The sequence below is a fragment of the Myotis davidii genome, unplaced genomic scaffold (assembly GCF_000327345.1).
Source record: "Myotis davidii unplaced genomic scaffold, ASM32734v1 scaffold436, whole genome shotgun sequence".
In the NCBI taxonomy this organism is placed as follows: domain Eukaryota; kingdom Metazoa; phylum Chordata; class Mammalia; order Chiroptera; family Vespertilionidae; genus Myotis; species Myotis davidii.
In genome coordinates this window covers 181,374-195,400 of record NW_006292604.1, presented here as the reverse complement: position 1 = coordinate 195,400, position 14,027 = coordinate 181,374, and the positions used below count along the sequence as shown (strand labels likewise).

Sequence of the window (14,027 nt, the reverse complement as noted above, 5' to 3'; positions counted from 1 at the left end):
TTTATGAAAAAAATAGAGGTCCAGTGCACAAAATTCAATTTCTGACTCCAATGCATACATGGAATAAATCCCACTTGATAATTATATATAATTCTTTTTTAGACATTGTTAGATTGCATTTGCTAATATTTTATTAAGGATTTTGCATCTGTGTTCATGAAAGATATTGGTCTATAGTTTTACTTTCTTGGAATGTCTTTGGTTTTTGTATTAGGGCAATTCTGAACCTCATAGAATGAGTTAGGAAGTTTTCTCTCTGCTTTTATTTTCTGAAATAGGACATCGAAAATTAACATCATTTCTTCCTTAAATGGTTGATTGAATTCACCAGTAAATCCATCTAAGCTTCAAGTTTTCTTTTTTTGAAGGTTATTAGTTACTAATTCAATTAGTTAAAAAGACATAATCCTATTCTTAGTTTCTATTCATGTTTGTGTGATTTTTGTTAGTTTGTGTCTTAATTGGTTCTTATAATCTGTTATCTAATTTTTGGACATAGGGTTGTTCATAATATTCCTTTATTATTTTTTAGTGTCTATTGTCAGTAGTGATAGCTATCTATTATTTAAAGCCAAAATGGCATTTTTAGAAAACTTTTTGGTAATTTTAACATTTTTAATTCTGTAACAATTATAGGCTGTATAATATTAAAAAGCAATATAAATTATATCAAATAATAATTACTCATTTTTCCCTTGAGTAGATAAAAAAGTTCATCTTAGTCTCCTGGGTATGATTTTTCTATGGTCAGCTACATTTTCCCTTGCATCTCAATTGTTTCCCATAAACTGTGCATTTCAGTAATTGAGTTTTCTCCAAATACTGAATTGCATTGTGTGATAATATGTGCAAGGAGGCTTAAAAATAACAAAGAGGATTTTAAATACACAAAGCTATCAGATCTAACTCTACAGCAGAATTTTTCATCTATTTTTCCCCCTTAATATTTCCAAATGCTTGCTTAACTATATTAAATTGAGCTTAAAGTTTTCTTCTGCTTTTTTAAAAGAGGGATTTATTTGTTGAAATATATTGGTTAAGTATTGTGCAAATGCCTTAAACTGAGTTTAGGTTAATAAGAAAAAATTCTTATCTTGTTAAGAATAAAATGAATTCAGCTCAAATGATAGAAGAATAATTTTGGCTATAACTTAAAGCAAGTAGGTTTTCAAAACAGGTAATTTTTGTAATCCAGAGTAATATTAAAACAAACCAAAAATTTTACCCAATAAGACAGATTGAAGATACACAATTAATGGTTGTTGTTGTTGTTGTTAATCCTTACCTGAAGATATTTTTCCATTGATTTTTTAAGGAGAGTGGGAGAGGGAAAGACAGACAGAAACATCAATCTGAGGAAAACACATGGATTGGTTGCCTCCTGCATGAGCCCTGACTAGAGCCACAATTATAGTTTTATATTTCAGTGACAATTTCTGTATAAAATTATTTTAACATCATATTATCAAACATTCTTGGGTTTTACATAACACCTTAAATGCACCTTAATAAGAAAAAATGCAAAGTCATATAGATTACTTATATTTTTACCTATTACTAATGTAGAAAGTTGTTACAATTTTCAATAGAAATAAAACAAGTTAATCACTGACAGAAGTTCACCGAGGCTTTAGCATCTTATAAATGACAAAGAACAATGTATATCAAAGTGTGCCATATGCAATTCTTTTTGAGACAGTGGTAATACTGATAGATAAGTAGATAATAGATAGATGGATAGATGATCGATGATAGATAAATAGATAGATAATGGATAGGTAGGTAAGTAGGCAGTAGAAATTTAAGTAGGTAAGTAGATAGAAGGTTGGATAGATACATATGTAAGAAGCAACTAAAGCAATATATTATTTGAAAATGTTTTAGGAATTTAATATTTAGTAATCCTAACTACTTAAATGTGTGAAAGGGATAGGAAGAAAGAGCTAGGTGCTGTTGATGTTTCCCCCTCCCCCTTATTTAGAAAGTAGAACCACTATTCTTAAAAAAGTAGAGGTATTAGAATAAGTATTTAAGGATCTAATTGATTACAATAGCAATTACAGAGACCTTATTTCTCAAAGTTTTAGTTCTCCTACAGATAATTTTTCTCAAGTAATTGTTCTAACATAATGTGAGGGACATTTATTTATAAAGGACCATTTCCCACTGAATGTATTATTTTTTTTTCATTGGAATACCAATAGTTTCTTCAGTTATATAGCACCTCTTTATTAGTGAAATGGAAAGGTTTGATATTTTCTGATGGGATATCTAATATCCATTAAAAAGGGTAGGAAGAACTGTGCACATTTCCTTTGCGGTGATTACACAGGCCATCACTGGCAAGCATATGCTCTCCAGGCTTCCTGAAATATTGATTGAAGTAATGGGTTTTTATTGATGTGTCATTTTTCCACAAGACAAATTAGGGATCTCAAGAATGAAAATGACTAATCTCTACATGTGTTCTGGAGGCCACTGATGGGAAATGTCTTATGACAAAAAGACAAACCTCAGAGAGGTCTATAGGTCTTCTAAAGAATCTTATTAAAACATGGACTTTGGTAATCATTTGACTCTTCAAACCACATTGTGGGAAATTCCCTGGGTGCTCATTCTTCTAATAACAACTGCACTCCTGCTAAATCGCTTTTCTGATTCTGCCTTTACTTAATATAATTCTACATGCCCAACATGAGTTTCTTTTTTTCCCTTAAACAAACCTACTTTCCTTCTCTCTTTAATATATTATTTAAAAAACAATTTTGTTGTTTCATTAGATTTTTTAGATTAATTTTATGTTCATAACAAATCGAGGGGAAGGTACATATACACCCCCCCCTCACACACACACACACACACACACACACACACACAAGCACAGCCTCCCCTATGAACAACATCCCCCACCTAGTGGTACATTTTTTACAATTGGTGAACTTACATGGACACATCATAATCACCCAAGTCCATATTTATTTAGTTTATTTCACATTATGATTTATTTAGTGTAGTTCATTCTGTGGGTTTGGACACATGTATAAAGGGGTGTATCCATCACTTTGGTATGAAATGGAGTATTTTCACTGCCCTAAAAGTCTCTTTACTCCCCCTATTCATACTTCTCTCCCATGTCCACTTGCCTACCAACCTGCAAACCTTGATCTTTTCACCTTCTCTATTTTTTCCCTTTTTCCAGATGTCTGAGAGTTGGAACCATACAGTATATAGTCTTTTCAGATTGCCTTATTTCATTTAGCAATGTGCTTTTAGGGTTCCTCCATATCTTTTCAGCGCTTGATAAAGCTTTCCTTTTAGTGCTGAATAGTATTTCTTTGTCTGGATATAGCACAGTTTATCCATTCACTTAATGAAGGACATGTTCTTTGCTTCCAAGTTTTGGCAATTTTGAATAATGATGCTGTACACATCCAACCTTGTTTTTTCTACCCATGTAGTTATGTGCAAACCAATCCGAATCCATAGCTTTAAAATGAGCCAAAATTTGACCTGAGAAAACTCCATAAAATTCAACCGCAACCATTCCATTCATTGTTAATCCTGACTTTTCTGTAATTTTGGAGTATTAGAAAGAGTTTTAAAAGTGCAGGTCCAGGGGGAAATCATCCTGCAAGCCTCTCACCTTAGTTCACATACCTGCGGGGAAGGTTCAGATCCACCGGACAGGACCGGGAGGGATGAAGGGCAGGTTCAGCCTACGAACACCTCACACCTGCCCGCAGGATGCACGTGCTGGGGGAGGGCCCAGGGAACAAAACCCCTCCTGATTGGTCTCCTCTATTCTCACGATTGCAGAATCCTTTCCGCCCTTTAGCGGGAAGTGAAAGGCAGCTTTAAGGGGCCTGTGGCAACTGAGCCTGGGCGCAGCAGAGGTTCAGTCCGGCAGGTGCCTGGCCGGCGGGGATGTGGGAAGACCACATCCTCCCCACAATTCCCACTGGCAGTGCTTTCCTCTTCCCTCCTCTCCTGCTGGCTATGCGGCCTCCAGGGCGCCTGCAGCCTCAGCCACGCCCGCCGCCAGGATGTCCCTGCGCAGGTGAGTCCTGGCCCAGGGGCCCCCAGCCCTGGGCACAGCTCCTATGGAGCCCGCGAAGGCCTCCACGCTGTTTCCCCCAACAAGGAGCTTTTCAAAAACATTCCTTGTAGGACTGGTCTCCTGGCGCTGTTTGTCCTAGAAAGTCTTTCATGCTCCTTCACTTTGCAGGGATAATTTGGATAAGGAATTTCCAGGTTTGTGGGTTCTCTTTTTCTCCTCTCAACATTTAAAAAACTTTATTCTGCTCCTTTCTTTCATGGTTTCCGAGAATTCGAATGTCATTTTTATATTTGTTCCTCTGTAGGTAAGGTTCCCCCCAACCCCTCTCAGTCTTAAGGGTTTTTTTTGTTTGTTTGTTTGTTTTTTAACCTTTGATGGTCTGTAGTTTGCAAATGATATGCACAGGTGTTCTTTGTTTTATTTTGGCATTTATGGTGCTTGGTGTTTTTGTTGTTGTTTTTTGGAGTTTCCTGAATCTGTGGTTTGGTGTCTGGCATTAATTGGGGGAAATTTTCAGTCTTTTTTTTTTTTTTTTAATTACGATTGACCTTCAATATTATGTGAGCTTCAGGGATATGGCATAATGGTTAGATATTTATATACCTTACTAAGTGATACCCCAGTACGTCAGTTAGCTACCTGACATCATACACAGTGATTATAGTGTTATTGACTAGATTTCCTATGCTCTACTTTACATACCTGCTACTATTTTGTAACTGCCAGTTCATACTTCTTAATTCCATCACCTGTATTTCTTTTGTTTCTTTCTCTGTTAACTAGGCTTTAGTTAACTACTTTCCCAAGAGAATAGGTCTTGATAAGAATGGAGTGCCTGGGAGTATTTTTTCCTCCACCTCCAGAATACCAAGGGCATTTTCCTGTAATATTTACTGTGAGAACAGGTTAAATTCCTCTAAGTAAATCTTACAGTGTTGTGGGGGGCCCCTGATGCCTGGAATCCCCTGGAGTTTTTAACTTCAGGCTTGCCCACACTGAGCCTCCAGCATTTTCTTACTTGCAGTTAAGGTTTCCTAACTCTTCCCTGTCTGGTGCTCACGGTGGTTTCATTTTGGGATCTCTGCTCAAGCCAATAGGGATGATCTGTTTCTGTCTCTGTCTCCAGTCTTGGGGGCAGTGTTCTGTGTTCTTCCCACTCTTAGGGCCCGAGAAAAGTTTTTTATTTTATTTTTATTATTTATTTATTTATGTATTTATGTATTTATTTATTTATTTATTTTTGTGAGCGGTCATCTGATTTATAAAAAGATGTAACAAAATTTTAAATGATACAAAATATCATTTTCAAAAAAACATCAAAATCATTTTCAAAACACCACCAAAAAGTGAGTGTATTTAACTGTTCTCAGCTCATAACAGCAAATGTGTGAGTGGAGCAATAACGCATGTTGTAGCATGTTTAATAAACCTGCATCAGAGAAAGTTGGTTGAAGGAAAGCAGAGAAACTTTGTCTTTTAAGTATTAGAACCAAGGGGCTCCGTAATCATCTGGCATCCGCTCAATGTTGTACCTATGGTTAGAAATGTACATGATGGGAACTCCAGGGATCTTCCTGATTCTTCGTTTAAGGTCCTGGTCAACTGTGACCACAATATAACACCTGTGCTGAGTTACTCTCTGTACCAAGCAGTCATCTGCATAGGTTCTTTTGTGTGCATGGTAATCGTTCAAATCCCGGATCCTTGGCGATCCTTAAAGCCACTCGATACTTCTGCCCCAATTTCTCAATTTCAGCCATTACATAGTCAGTTATACAAGGGATACACTTGGCATGGAGACAATCCATCATTGACTGCACTAAGTCCAGTTTGGCCTTAATGGAAAAGTTGATAAAGTTGGTATCAACCAGGATGTGGTAAGGTGGGCCTAGCTGTGTGCTATATTGGAAGAATAAGCAGGAGGGGTGTTGGGGGACTTCTCTTTCTTTGAGTGCACTAGGATCTTTCTTTTCTTTCTTTTTAGGTTTTAATCTATCCATTTCTTTAAGCCTCTGATCTCTCAGACTAAGCTTTCGCTTCATGGTTGCATACTTCCTTGTTTTCTTTTGCTTCCCCATGTTCATGCCGCATTCTTGTTTCTTCTGAAGTTTTTTTATTTTCAGTCTGTTTAGCTTTTACTTGTCAGGACCCCATGATGACATTCAAGATCCTTACATGCAGAACTGGATGGACAATGGACCCTAAATAAGTCATTTTAAAATAAATTGCTTGGCCATTATTTAAAGCCTACCCAACAAGATCTAAATCCCTTCCTTGCTAGAGATATTGTGGCCTTACACCAATATTTTGGAAGCCAGGATTCTGAAATTATTTTGGACACTCAGTCCTCCTATTACCTGTCTCACAAGGGAACACAAAGCACTTGAAGAGATTGGTATTTAGGGATCTTCATTCTCTGCACCCAGTTGTGAAACAATAACCTTTACCCATTTCTCCATATTTCTTGTCTGCCTAGAAACTGAGTGTGTAGTTATCTTTTGTTTCTAGAAGCTCTTTCGTAAATAGCTTAGCATAGTTCGTGTGTGTGTGTGCATGCACGCGTGTGTGCGGGGTGTGTTTGTGTGTATGTGTGTGTGTGTGGAGAGAGAGAGAGACAGAGAGACAGAGACAGACAGACACAGAGTAGGCTGGTTGTTCTTGTATTACTATCCTTACAATTGATCCCAGCTCTCGGCTCATAGCTACTTATAAAATTATATATCATATTAGTAATCCTTTTCACCTTTCTTTCGTTATCTCTTCTAATAACCTAGATTACTGGGGTCGGCAAACTGTGGCTTTCGAGCCACATGCGGCTCTTTGGCCCCTTGAGTGTGGCTCTTCCTAAGCCTTAGGAGTACCCTAATTAAGTTAATAACAATGTACCTACCTATATAGTTTAAGTTTAAAAAATGTGGCTCTCAAAAGAAATTTCAATCATTGTACTGTTGATATTTGGCTCTGTTGACTAATGAGTTTGCCGACCGTGGGCCTAGAACATAAACTTTTTAAATATTAACGAATTGAATTGCTTCTTTACCGGGGGCAAGACAGAGGAGAGAAGAGAGAAATTATGACCATAATTGTGAAGTCAGCTGTACTGCTTCTGTGATTTCACCAAGGCTAACACATACATTCTCCACGGAACAATACCTCAGCACATTGTCAACAGGCCTCCTCTATCCTAGTCCAATGCCCACCTGTCCCAAAGTGTACTCAAAACTGGTATCAGGTACCAATTACTGAAGAAACTTTTTTTTTTTGTTAAAGAATAATTTTAAAAATGTTCAATTGATGGTGAGCAGATATAATGTCACTATTAGCACAATAATTTAATTTCAGTGTTGTAGAATGTATTTCTTCATTTTGTGAAAGTTTCATTTTTAAGTTTTATTTCTCATAATTTTTGCCTCTTTCTCTCCTAGAGTAGACATTATTGCCTGCCTTATTGATTTGCAAAATGTAATGCTAGCCCACAGCTCTGCACAATCACCAGTATGCTGTGTCCAATATTTTACTGGACTTGAGGGACCATTTTATGCATTTATCACCCTGTGCTGCTATTTAGCGAAATGCCATGGCAACATTTGTAAAGCATACAGAGACCTAAAGAACCCTATGTGGTGTTTTTCTCTCTGATTGATTTTGAGTATATAACTGCTCTCCAATGGATAAAAAGCAAGAAAGTAATTTGGCTTTACCAAATAGCTCTCATGAAAGTGATCATTGTATTTCCTTATAGGAACAGAAAGGAGGTCCAGGGGATTTTTTCATTGATGTATATTCACTTAATCCCTTACCAAATAACCTTATAAAATAAATCAAAGGACTGATTCTTCTCACCCCCAGCACAATTTATTTAAACATATCAATAAACCTCTCACATAGAAAAATATATGAACTTAAGTATAAAAATGTGTATACATATATATGATCTTTGTCCATGTACGTATGATCCTATTATAGAAAATAGAAATAGTACTGCATACTTAACTTTGTACATTATAATTTTCACTCAACTAAATATGAACATTTTTGTATTTCATATTAACATCCCCTACTACAATATAGCTTTTATTCTGGAGTTGTATGAAAATGTATTAAACTGATATATTTCAAAATTCTCATAATCATAGCAATGTTTCAGTGAATGTCCTTTCATATAACTGTATTACTAATTTTTAAGAATAAAATTATAGAAAAAGGTGTCTGTAAATGAACCATTTTACATTTTTATCACAGTCACCAATCTTGGTATTACAATTATGTTTGATAAATGTCTTTTCAAAGGAGAAATATAACATTATTGATGTTTTAATTTGAATTATTTATATTAAATGCAAAGTAAAGTAACTTTAGCTGGTTAATTGTCATAAGTGTCATACATTTTTATCTATTTAATTTTTTTTTTACTCATTACCATTTCCCCCTCAGTTTCAACTAGAACATTTATTATTTTTATATAACTTTAATTTTTTTATAGTTTGCCAGATATGGGGCAAATAATCTCCCTTGTATTCCTTTTGCTTTTTATGTTGATGTTTAATTTTTCTTCACATTGTAAACTTCAATGCTATTTTCTATCAATAATTTTTGATAGCATATTTTTATTCACATCCCATTTGAAAGCCCTTTTTGTCCCAAGACCAGGTACATGCATATGATAATTTATATTTCCTATTGTTTAATTTAGGATTTGTTTCTTATATTTTTAAAAATTTTGCCTTTGAATATGTTTGAAATGTATATTGGTGTTTTGATGTTACAGAGAATTTTAATAATCTGCATATTTTCTAAAAATTTATTTTTGTTTTTACTTTTCCTGATAATTTAAAGATCCCCTTGATTAATTTCTATTTATAAATATATAGATGCCTTTGTCTACCAAGTTAATATTTTCAATTTATTTCATAACATTCCATAGAATTTTAAATGAAATATTGTTAAATGTTCACAATATGGTAAATATCTATAAACTCTTGTATTTTTTTTTGGTATGTTGCAAACCATTTAAATCTTAGTAAAATTTATATAAGTATTTCCAGCTTTTTTGTTTTTTTAAAGTTTTCTATATTTTAAAATCCAGAATGGAATCTGAAATTTCCATTTATTTTAATATACTAATTTTTCCCAACTATTTTGAAACAAAATACTATTTTTATTTGCAATTACTGCCATTAATTATGTGAAGTCATTGTCTAATTCTTACCCATGTATGTTTTCCTGTAGTAAACTTGACTTATCACATAAAATGCCAAGCAACAAATAAACAAGATAAACAAAACTCATAGAAATGGACACCAGAAAGTGAAAGGGGGTTGGAGAAGTAGTGAAGGGTAGAAGGGGTTGAGTGTATGGTAACAGGAGAGCTGACTTTGGGCAGTGGACACACAATGCCATGTACAGGTGATGCATCATAGAAATGTACACTTGAAACCTATATGATTTTATTAACCTCTGTCCCACTAATAAATTTAATAAAAATAAATTTTGAAAAAGGATACATGATGGGATTTAATTTAATAATAAGAGTTTTGCCTCAAAATTCATAAATTTTCTTAGGCTGTAGATTTTATATTGTTATATTTTCCAGACTTGGTAGTAATTTTGAACATAATATGGTATTTTTTTCACCTTTTCTAAGTTGTGCTTATGTAACAGCAGTAAAATATTCAAAATTTGAAACAGTATGCTTTGGAAATTGGCTGATAATTATCACCTTTAATTACAGTAATATATTTGAAAATTTCTTCTAATTTTATTCCTTATTATTCTATTTTTATTTCCCCCTCAGGGCTAGTCTAATAGAGAATCTACCCCATTCACTGCTGTACTTGCCAAATGTACCCCCAAAAGTACCCCAAATCAATGAGTTCATGCTTAATCCAGTCTTAAGCATTAGGCATTTTCAAAATCCAATCCCATTCATGCTCATTAGGTTTCTATGGGAACATGCTAGCTAATTCTTATAGCTTTTTTGGTGAATGATGTCTTTCCTCTATCATAAGACCCAGCATGCCCCCTGCCGTATTATGGTGGGATTTAACCCTAGCTATTGACCTGGTAATCAGGGGAGGAGGGGAGGAATCTTTTGGAGGAAGTACCTGTTGACTTAACAGGAAGAGGCCTCTGCAGTACCTACCAACACTGGATGATGTGTTCTAACTCTTACTGAGGAAGAATGTGTGACCTCTGCAAGCTCAGAGAGCTCAGGGGGAATCTTCAGAACAAAACATTCTCAGAGCATCCCTACTGATTTCCCCATTTCTTGTTTTAGGATCCCAGGAATTCCCAGCCACAGCCCTGATCAAAGCAGGACAGACTTACTTTGACTGAACATTTAAATTTCATATATAAATGTCACTGACACCCTGTGGTTCTATACATTTCAGTTCCTTAGCCTTTTGATGTGCTGTCTCCTTTTACTGAAAGAGATACGAGGCCTACTATTTAGTTTATAACTGTTTGCTAATGTACCTCAACAGTCATCTATTCAACAGAAGAGCAACCAGTCGCACTGTTCTAGTCACAGTTACCCCAATATCTTTCAAAATGTCTGAAATATTGCACATGAAGGGGTGTTTCCCTATGTTAGGATGGTTTCTCAGATCATCTGGGTCATGTTAATAATTTAGCAATTTGGCCACCAATGTTTACTAGGGACTCTCAGTGACCACATACTTCTCACCCAATGGCGAGTGAGTCAGTTTCAAGTCCTTATTCTATTGCTTGTTTTCTTAGGCAGCTCTTGAATCTTCTGAGGAGCAGGAAACAAAGATGATATTACATGTGCAAGAAATGTGTATGTAGAAATGACTATGAGGACAATTAGCAAGGAACCAAAGGAGTCATGGAGAGCCTCGGATACCATGTAGGTTTTCTGTTAATGAAGAAGAGAGGGCGGGAAGGAAGCTGGTAGGAAGAGACATAGACTATGATACAGTTCCGAGGAAGGTTCACCCAGACTGAAGGGGACTCCTTGAACCAAAATCCCCAATTGGAGGAGTTTCATGTCTCACAGGAATGGAACTGCATTCCTCATCATTGGTGGGAGAAGCCTTTGGAAAGCGTGACCATATCAATCAGTAATCTCCGTGGCAGGAGATCTGGAAGACATATTTTCATGGCAACCACAGATGCTGTCTAACGTTCAATAGAAAAATTTCTTAAATTGGTGCCCCCCATTTCCTAGAGCCTTTAATTCTCTTCAATTACAGACATTTTGGAGAGGCTCTGCTAGAGTTTTCTCTACGTATTTCCTTTTGAAGAAACGTTTGATGTTTCTCTTTATGGTCTTTTTAAATCTTGACACAATAGGGACAGAATTCCTTGGAGGTTGGGATACGAAGTGATGGCCTTTTCTGATTTTTACATTAATACATATATAGGCTTTTTTTGTTCTTCTTTTCTTTGATCATTTAATGCTGGTTTTGGGAAGAAAGTTAGAGGATCTGCTCATGCTTTTATCTTTCTCAGAAGTTCCCCTGATTCCTGTTGAATCCAACTGCTTATTCAATCTATGTGTCTCACTGAATGATGCGTCCTTGCTCAAATCCTTCTTAATACAAATGAATGAGGTTTTTGTACTAAGAAGGTGACTTATTTTAGGTAAGGTATCTGCTTAGAAATAAGTAAAATAGTTGAATAGATATATGAACAAATGCAGTTGAAGTGAACATTGATTTTTAGAAAGATAACATAAGAGGATGGATTCAACTAAATCTGGTAGAGGTATCCTTCTATATTATTTTACAATTAAATAATTCTGAAATATTTTTTGTGAATATGAAGATTAATCGATTAAATTTTGAGTTATCTTGTCTTTTTAGACAGTTAATATATTAAAATTAAATCATTGGAGTATTAATTCATCTTTCCAGAAGTGCATTGCACATCCCTACATTAAAAAGACCCAAAAGAATATGAAGAAGCCATTTTACCCTGAAGTCATTGTAATTGAAATAGTCACACAAGCTTGAAATTTTTAAAAATGTTCATTCACGTTATAACGATGTTTTTATCAACTAATGATATTAGCTTAAAGCATGCTAATATACAGTCACTGGCAAGTATTTTTAAGTAGAACTAAGGCACTTTTACTGAATATTGATCTATAATTTGGTGTTCTCATATTTATAATCCAGTGTGGTGTCAGGAATTGTGTTGTTGTTTTTTAATTAAATGAGGTGAGAAAGAAAATAGAAACAAAACAAAAACCGTTTAAAAATCAACCTGTATTACATTTCAATACAGATTTTTAAAAATTTTATTTCCTTTAATTTTTTAGAATTGTATACTCACAGCTAATAACAGCATTTTAAAATTAATTTCCTTTTGTTAAGTTTTTCCAAAGCGATAGACATAGTTTTCATATAAACACACACACGCACACACACACACACACACACACACGTTCTCTGGCACATAAATAGCAGCAAATTATGTAATACTTAATTAAATCACCTTGTACCTTTCAAAGTTTTAAATTGCATGATTGAGTTCAAGATAACCTCAGTGGACTCATGGTAGGCACTCAACTTAATTCATGGTAACTACAAGTGCCAAGATCTCTTAGTAAGTAACCTGATAGTTGTCAGTGTTTCAAAGGCATACTTATTAGTAAATATATTACAGAGAGAATGGAGGAAATAGTTGGACCCCAACTAGTTACTTAATTAGAAGGTGATTAAGGAAGCTTCTACCACACGAATATGCAATTTCCACATTTTCGGCATTTTATTTTTGTGGTTTATTTGTAAACAATATGACACTGTGCTACATTAATATACTCTGTAAGGAAAAATATATAGTAGTGTCTAGAATCACTTAAAGACATAAGCTGTTCATTTCAGAATACTTGATAGTAAAACTTAGGTAAAACTTATTAAGAATAATTATGTAACTATTAAATATAACTACACAGCTGTTATATAGTTATATTTAATAGTTACATAATTATTCTTAATAAAAGAAGAGATGAAGAAACAGATGAAAGTAAGCAATATTTTTACTTTATTTCATACTTATTCACATACATCTAGTAACTGGTTTAGAAATTTAAGGTATCTCATCAATTAATGAAAATAATTATCTGCCTAGAAGAAAAAATTAAAAATCAACATAAATCACTATCAATAGAGTACGTGAATTTTAAAAGTGTTGTTTTAAAATTTGTTTTGCTTTGGTTATGAATACTATACTCTTTAGTCTCAGCTACTTGTCTATTATTATTGCTCCAGTTGACATCTCTCAATGTTAGAGCTTTTAAAGCATCTGAAACACTAGCAAATGGAATATCTTACTGGATGGCATCATTTTTGGTCCTCTCTGGATAATATGACTTACATAATCTAATTCTTGATTTCAGTGCTTTATTTATAGTGTGATTTCCCTCTATGGAGTTCCTAAAATAATTTGAATAAAGGGGAAGTTCAATTTTTCAAGCACAGGAAACCAAGTTTCTTGTATCCAACATGTAAATGCTCATAAATTCCTACAGAACTGTTTCATTGACATTTGAACTTTAAATTGTTTCTAAATATTATTTATATTCATTAAATTGCTCCTGATGAGTACTTTAGTTTTCATAAATACTTGTGATCATAATTCTGCTTAGTACTGCCATCTGGAACCACATACATATATTAATAATTAAATGTTTAAGTTCAAGCTTTTTTGAGTTCCCATATTCATGAAAGTAATTTTCCAGTTACACTAGTGCTTCAGTGTTTATAAACAATGTAACTCTAAAATGCATAGGCAAATGAACTTACTCATTTTTATCACAGTTTAGCTGCCTTTATGGTTGCTATTTCAGCCCTGAAATGAGGGTGCTCAAGGCACTGGGCGTGAGCAAAAGTTAAAATTAAAGTTATTACATGTGATATCAGAGTGCCCTTTTCTGAACCCGATTTGCTTGAAAATTGCTAGGAGTTTTAGAACCGCTGCTCAGATTTTATTCCTGTGCTAT

The 14,027-nt window shown here is 34.5% G+C and overlaps 1 pseudogene; it reads right to left on the bottom strand.

Annotated features, from left to right (window-relative positions):
* Positions 1-5,462: 5,462 nt before the first annotated feature.
* LOC102773362 lies at positions 5,463-6,135 on the bottom strand (annotated as a pseudogene).
* Between the last annotated feature and the right edge of the window lie 7,892 nt (positions 6,136-14,027).